Below are 6000 nucleotides of genomic sequence, written 5' to 3'. Positions count from 1 at the left end.
AGAAGTCTTGAGGCTACTGTACAAATAAGACTGAAAACTGGAAGGAGGACGTTTAAGTCCAAATCCTGAGAACACCAGAGAACTGACTCCAGGGAACATTAATCGACAGGAGCTCATCAAACACCTCCATCAGATCAGATCAGATCAGTTGCTCAGTTGTGTCTGACTCTTTGCGACCCCATGAAATGCCTCCATACCTACACTGAAACCAAGCACCACCCAAGGGCCAACAAATTCCAGAGCAAGACATACCACACAAATTCTCCAGCAACACAGGAACACAGCCCTGAGATTCAATATACAGGCTGCCCAAAGTCACTCCAAACCCACTGACATCTCTAACTTATTACTGGACACTTCATTGCACTCCAGAGAGAAAAAGTCCAGTTCCATCCACCAGAACACCGACACAAGCTTCCCTAACCAGGAAACCTTGACAAGCCACCCATACAACCCCACCCACAGTGAGGAAACTCCACAATAAAGAGAACTCCACAAACTGCCAGAATACAGAAAGGCAACCCCAAACACAGCAATATAAACAAGATGAAGAGACAGAGGAATACTCAGCAGATAAAGGAACAGGATAAATGCCCACCAAACCAAACAAAAGAGGAAGAGATAGGGAATCTACCTGATAAAGAATTCCAAATGATGATGGTGAAAATGATCCAAAATCTTGAAAACAAAATGGAGTCACAGATAAATAGCCTGGAGACAAGGAGAAGGAATAAAAAAGAGTCAATATATAATGAATAATGCAATAAATGAGATCAAAAACACTCTGGAGGGAACAAATAGAATAATGGAGGCAGAAGATAGGATTAGTGAAGCAGAAGATAGAGTGGTAGAAATAAATGAATCAGAGAGGGAAAAAAATGAATTAAAAGAAATGAAGACAATCTCAGAGACCTCTGGGACAATGTTAAACACCCCAACATTCGAATCATAGGAGTCCCAGAAGAAGAAGACAAAAAGAAAGACCATGAGAAAAATATTTGAGGAGATAATAGTTGAAAACTTCCCTAAAATGGGAAAGGAAATAATCACCCAAGACCAAGAAACACAGATTCCCAAACAGGATAAACCCAAGGCAAAACACCGCAAGACACATATTAATCAAATTAACAAAGATCAAACACAAAGAACAAATATTAAAAGCAGCAAGGGAAAAACAACAAATAACACACAAGGGGATTCCCATAAAGATAACAGCTGATCTTTCAGTAGAAACTCTTCAGGCCAGGAGGTAATGGCAGGGCATACTTAAAGTGATGAAAGAAAATAACCTACAGCTCAAATTACTGTACCCAGCAAGGATCTCATTCAAATATGAAGGAGAAATCAAAAGCTTTACAGACAAGCAAAAGCTGAGAGAATTCAGCACCACCAAACCAGCTCTCCAACAAATGCTAAAGGATTTTCTCTAGACAGGAAACACAAAAAGAGTGTATAAACTCAAACCCAAAACAATACAGTAAATGGCAACGGGATCATGCTGCTAAGTCACTTCAGTCATGTCCGGCTCTGTGCGACCCCGTAGACGGCAGCCCACCAGGCTCCACCGTCCCTGGGATTCTCCAGGCAAGAACATTGGAGTGGGTTGCCATTTCCTTCTCCAATGCATGAAAGTGAAAAGTGAAAGTGAAGTTGCTCAGTTGTGTCTGACTCAGCCACCCCATGGACTGCAGCCTACCAGGCTCCTCCATCTATGGGATTTTCCAGGCAAGAGTACTGGAGTGGGGTGCCATTGCCTTCTATTACCTTAAACGTAAATGGGTTGAATGCCCCAACCAAAAGACAAAGACTGGCTGAATGGATCCAAAAACAAGACCACTATATTTGTTGTCTACAAGAGACCCACCTCAAAACAGGGGACACATACAGACTGAAAGTGAAGGGCTGGAAAAAGATATTCCATGCAAATAGAGACCAAAAGAAAGCAGGCATAGCAATACTCATAGTAGATAAAATAGACTTTAAAACAAAGGCTGTGAAAAGAGACAAAGAAGGACACTACATAATGATCAAAGGATTAATCCAAGAAGACGATATAACAATTATAAATATATATGCACCCAACATAGCACTGCAATATGTAAGACAAATGCTAACAAGTATGAAAGGGGAAATTAACAATAACATAATAATACTGGGAGAATTTAATACCCCACTCACACCTATGGATAGATCAACTAAACAGAAAATTAACAAGGAAACACAAACTTTAAATGATACAATAGACCAGTTAGACCTAATTGATATCTATAGTACGTTTCACCCCAAAACAATGAATTTCACCTTTTTCTCAAGTGCACATGGAACCTTCTCCAGGATAGATCACATCCTGGGCCATAAATCTAGCCTTGGTAAATTTAAAAAAATTGAAATCATTCCAAGCATCTTTTCTGACCACAATGCAGTAAGATTAAATCTCAATTACAGGAGAAAAACAAACATATGGAGGATGAACAACACGCTGCTGAATAACCAACAAATCACAGAAGAAGTCAGAAAAGAAATCAAAATATGCATAAAATGAATGAAAATGAAAACACAACCGCCCAAAACCTGTGGGACACTGTAAAAGCAGTCCTAAGGGGAAGGTTCATAGCAATACAGGCATACCTCAAGAAACAAGAAAAAAGTCAAGTAAATAACCTCACTCTACACCTAAAGCAACTAGAAAAGGAAGAAATGAAGAACCCCAGGGTTAGTAGAAGGAAAGAAATCTTAAAAATTAGGGCAGAAATAAATGCAAAAGAAACAAAAGAGACCGTAGCAAAAATCAACAAAGCCAAAAGCTGGTTCTTTGAGAGGATAAATAAAATTGACAAACCTTTAGCCAGACTTATCAAGAAACAAAGGGAGAAAAATCAAATCAATAAAATTAGAAATGAAAATGGAGAGATCACAATAGACAACACAGAAATACAAAGGATCAAGAGACTACTATCAGCAATTATATGCCAATAAAATGGACAACGTGGAAGAAATGGACAAATTCTTAGAAAAGTACAACTTTCCAAAACTCAACCAGAAAGAAATAGAAAATCTTAACAGACCCATCACAAGCACAGAAATTGAAACTGTAATCAAAAATCTTCCAGCAAACAAAAGCCCAGGTCGAGACAGCATCACAGCTGAATTCTACCAAAAATTTAGAGAAGAGCTAACACCTATCCTACTCAAATTCTTCCAGAAAATTGCAGAGGAAGGTAAACTTCCAAACTCATTCTATGAGGCCACCATCACTCTAATACCAAAACCTGACAAAGATCCCACAAAAAAAGAAAACTACAGGCCAATATCACTGATGAACATAGATGCAAAAATCCTTAACAAAATTCTAGCACTCAGAATCCAACAACACATTAAAAAGATCATACACCATGACCAAGTGGGCTTTATCCCAGGGATGCAAGGATTCTTCAATATCTGTAAATCAATCAATGTAATACACCACATTAACAAATTGAGAAATAAAAGCCATATGATTATCTCAATAGATGCAGAGAAAGCCTTTGACAAAATTCAATATCCATTTATGATAAAAACTCTCCAGAAAGCAGGAATAGAAGAACATACCTCAACATAATAAAAGCTATATATGACAAACCCACAGCAAACACTATCCTCAATGGTGAAAAATTGAAAGCATTTCCCCTAAAGTCAGGAATAAGACAAGGGTGCCCGCTTTCACCACTACTATTCAACATAGTTTTGGAAGTTTTGGCCACAGCAATCAGAGCAGAAAAAGAAATAAAAGGAATCCAAATTGGAAAAGAAGAAGTAAAACTCTCACTGTTTGCAGATGACATGATCCTCTACATAGAAAACCCTAAAGACTCCAGCAGAAAATTACTAGAGCTAACCAATGAATATAGTAATGCTGCAGGATATAAAATCAACACACAGAATTCCCTTGCATTCCTATACACTAATAATGAGAAAATAGAAAGATAAATTAAGGAAACAGTTCCATTCACCATTGCAATGAAAAGAATAAAATACCTAGGAATATATCTACCTATAGAAACTAAAGACCTATATATAGAAAACTATAAAACACTGGCAAAAGAAATCAAAGAGGACACTAATAGATGGAGAAATATACCGTGTTCATGGATCGAAAGAATCAATATAGTGAAAATGAGTATACTACCCAAAGCAATCTATAGATTCAGTGCAATCCCTATCAAACTACCAACAGTATTTTTCACAGAGCTAGAACAAATAATTTCACAATTTGTATGGAAATACAAAAAACCTCGAATAGCCAAAGCGATCTTGAGAAAGAAGAATGGAACTGGAGGAATCAACCTGCCTGACTTCAGGCTCTGCTACAAAGCCACAGTCATCAAGACAATATGGTACTGGCACAAAGACAGAAATATAGATGAATGGAACAAAATAGAAAAATATTAGCGATAAATCCACGCACCTATGGACACCTTATCTTTGACAAAGGAGGCAAGAATATACAATGGAGAAAAGGCAATCTCTGTAACAAGTGGTACTGGGAAAACTGGTCAACCACTTGTAAAAGAATGAAACTAGAACACTTTCTAACACCATACACAAAAATAAACTCTAAATGGATTAAAGATCTAAACGTAAGACCAGAAACTATAAAACTCCTAGAGGAGAACACAGGCGAAACACTCTCCGACATAAATCACAGCAGGATCCTCTATGACCCACCTCCCAGGATATTGGAAATAAAAGCAAAAATAAACAAATGGGACCTAATTAAAATTAAAAGCTTCTGCACAACAAAGGAAACTCTAAGCAAGGTGAAAAGACAGCCTTCAGAATGGAAGAAAATAATAGTAAATGAAGCAACTGACAAAGAACTAATCTCAAAAATATACAAGCAACTCCTGCAGCTCAATTCCAGAAAAAACAAATGACCCAATCAAAAAATGGGCCAAAGAGCTAAACACACATTTCTCCAAAGAAGACACACAGATGGCTAACAAACACATGAAAAGATGCTCAAAAAATGCAAATCTGCATCACTCATTATCAGAGAAATGCAAATCAAAACCACTATGAGGTACCATTTCACGCCAGTTAGAATGACTGCTATCCAAAAGTCTATAAGCAATAAATGCTGGAGAGGGTGTGGAGAAAAGGGAACCTTCTTACACTGTTGGTGAGAATGAAAACTAGTACAGCCGCTATGGAGAACAGTGTGGAGATTCCTTAAAAAACTGGAAATAGAACTGCCATACGACCCAGCAATCCCACTGCTGGGCATACACACTGAGGAAACCAGAAGGGAAAGAGACACGTGTACCCCAATGTTCATCGCAGCACTGTTTATAATAGCCAGGACATGGAAGCAACCTAGATGTCCATCAGCAGATGAATGGATAAGAAAGCTGTGGTACGTAGACACAATGGAGTATTATTCAGCCATTAAAAAGAATACATTTGAATCAGTTCTAATGAGGTGGATGAAACTGGAGCCTATTATACAGAGTGAAGTAAGCCAGAAAGAAAAACACCAATACAGTATACTAATGCATATATATGGAATTTAGAAAGATGGTAATGATAACCCTGCATGCAAGACAGCAAAAGAGACACAGATGTATAAAACAGTCTTTTGGACTCTGTGGGAGAAGGAGAGGGTGGGATGATTTGGGAGAATGGCATTGAAACATGTGTAATATCATATATGAAACGAATAGCCAGTCCAGGTTTGATGAGACAGGATGCTTGGGGCTGGTGCACTGGAATGACCCAGAGGGATGGTATGGGGAGGGAGTGGGAGGGGGGTTCAGGATGGGGAACATGTGTATACCTATGGTGGATTCATGTTGATGTATGGCAAAACCAATACAAAAAATTGTAAAGTAATTAGCCTCCAATTTAAATAAATAAGTTTATATTAAAAAATAAATAAAATTATAAGACAGGAACACAGACAAGAGAATATTAAAAAAAAATCTTACCTGGTTGGGGCTTTACATGGTCTTCTCTATATTTTCT

The sequence above is a fragment of the Bubalus bubalis genome, chromosome 7 (assembly GCF_019923935.1).
Source record: "Bubalus bubalis isolate 160015118507 breed Murrah chromosome 7, NDDB_SH_1, whole genome shotgun sequence".
Taxonomy (NCBI): domain Eukaryota; kingdom Metazoa; phylum Chordata; class Mammalia; order Artiodactyla; family Bovidae; genus Bubalus; species Bubalus bubalis.
Note: the sequence above shows the minus strand (reverse complement) of the source record.